The sequence below is a fragment of the Acyrthosiphon pisum genome, chromosome X, assembly GCF_005508785.2.
Source record: "Acyrthosiphon pisum isolate AL4f chromosome X, pea_aphid_22Mar2018_4r6ur, whole genome shotgun sequence".
NCBI lineage: Eukaryota > Metazoa > Arthropoda > Insecta > Hemiptera > Aphididae > Acyrthosiphon > Acyrthosiphon pisum.
This window is the reverse complement of record NC_042493.1, coordinates 22042827-22045454: the sequence shown is the minus strand read 5'-3', so window position 1 is coordinate 22045454 and position 2628 is coordinate 22042827.

Below are 2628 nucleotides of genomic sequence, written 5' to 3'. Positions count from 1 at the left end.
CGATGATCTGGTGAAGTCCCGTGATCTTCAATTCTATTTATATTTTTCCAATCAGAAAACCCTTCTTGACGATTAGCAATCAAAGGTATCTGACTTTGTCGATATTCAAACAGACAACAAGGAAAACAGAACAAAGCATTTTTATTCTTGTAGTAAATTAACCAATTACACGGTCTATGTTTTCACTGTTAGGTAACTGTTTCTTGAACTAATGAGGAAGAAATCGACGTCCATATTTTGTCTGAATACTTCTAAAATCGATATTTTTATCCTGATCCGGGCCATGCAAAATCAAAGTTATTCTCAAGCCATCTGTCGTATGTACCCATGATGGAGGGTTGTTATCGATACTGTGTTGTTAAGTAACAGAAATTATCTTCGAATGACTTGATTCAACATTTTCGTTGCTATCAGAAATTTCTAAAATTGGCGTTATACTCGATATCTCCATCATATTGTTCGATGACTCTGTGCTATTTGATTTATCTTTATCAGATATCGCAGTTAATTTCGATAATTTTGATTCGTCTGGTTTAGTATCTATTTTATGGTCGTATCATTCAACGGTTCTGGATTATTTAAGTTGTTATTTTTTTTAGTGGAATGCACGGAGACTCGTTAGTGTTGGTTAATTGTTAAGACCATTATGGATTTTCACAGAAACATCAGATTTTTTTAATGATGAAAAAGGAGACACTGTTGTAGATGTTGAAACCCACTTTTCAAAAGTGTTTTCCAACTTCTCGTTTTCAATTTTAATTTTTTTTTTTTATTCTTGTGATTTTGAGATCCACTATTCTTTCTCTTAAATGTTTTACACAATCACTTGATTCCTAAACCATTTAAGTTAAACGAAATTTAAAAACTGTGTTTGAAAGCAAAATCATTTTAAAAGTAATAAAACAGACGACATTGGCTAGTTATTATTGCGTAGAAATAAATTATTGGTAGGTAGTTATACTTTCTATTTATTTATTTACGCTAAAAATTATCAAAATACGTATGTTGTAAAAATTACAGGTCTTAAGTACTATATTTTAATTTAAAAAAAATATCAAAGTTTAGCGCCCCCATTTCATTAGCACCCAAGACAAATGCCTCAGTCGCCTCACCATTGCTACGGCCCTGTCTACGGTTATAATAACTGATAAGTGCGATTTTCCGTTTTTCAAATGTATAAAATTTCCAAGATTTATTTTTAAAACATCAAACTTTCAACGAAGCGAGACGTTAAAATTGATTTGTTTGCCAACCGGAACGCAATAATTGAATGAGTGACGAACCGGAACTGCGTATCTATGGGTTAAAAATGATTATAAAAACAAAAGTAATTATAAAATTTGACTAATAGGTAGTATAATTCATTTTTTTTTGTTTAAGAAGCTATATATATATATATATATTCATCTGCAAATTTGGCTGATAAATCGATTAATGAAATTGAAACGATTGCAAGCATTTGGCTAAGTAAAACTGGCGAAAGATCAAGAAATTAGCTCATTAGATAATATTATAATGTATATGTAATATTTATGATATTAAAAAAAAAAACTGTTTAAGTTAACCTAACATTGTTTTGATCTATGAAATAAATAATAATCAATATTTTATTATTACTTATAAATATATTAATTATTTAGCAAATGTTTTTTACTCAGATACCTACTTTCATTTTGTACTACTTAAAAGCCCAACTTGGGCTTATGCATAGTCCGACACTTAAGGTACACCTAAAATCACTTAGGTAATACCTAACTATGAAGCAGCTAGGTGACACCTAGCTGCCCCTTAATTTTTGGCTGCATAGTTAAAATGCAAGTAGTCCGTAGTTAGGTATTACTTAAATATTGTTTTCCTTAAGATGAAAGTATTTTTAATTTTTCAAAAAGACGAAATTCAACGTTTTTGAAACATAGTTTTTGGTTTAAGAATTTTCGAAAACTAAAATTCTTCAATTTTAATATTTTGCAAAAATTAAAAACTGTTTCTATTGTAAAATATTGCGGATATCATGTTGACCTCTAAAAAGTATTTGTTCGACCAACGGGTTCTCGATAAAACGTAATCGAAAATCAAAAATTTCAAAGACTTACGAGTTGTTTTACGCGAAAACTGTGAGGCGTAGGGTCATATACATCGGAGATTAAATTGTTTATAATAATAAGTTTCATCCATCGTATATTTTTAATTTTTCAAAAAGACGAAATTCAACGTTTTTGAAACATAGTTTTTGGTTTAAGAATTTTCGAAAACCAAAAATCTTCAATTTTAATATTTTGTAATTTACTTTACTATTAGGCATTAGTACTGCAGTAGATTAAGTTTATTTTTTTCAAGAAAATTTCTTTAGAAAATGTCATTGTATGTATAAAACATAATATGTGAATAAATAAATTATATATGATATAAATAATATATTTTGAAAGTTTCAAGACTTCAAGTACCCACAAATAATCTATACTATTATTATAAAGAGGAAAGATTTGATTGTTTGTATTGAATAAGCTCCAAACTACTGGACAGATTTTAAAAATTGTTTTGCCATTAGAAGCCGACATTATCATTGATGAATATAGGCTAATTTAAAAAGGGAATTGATCATCCAGGGGAGGTGCTCGAACTGAAATT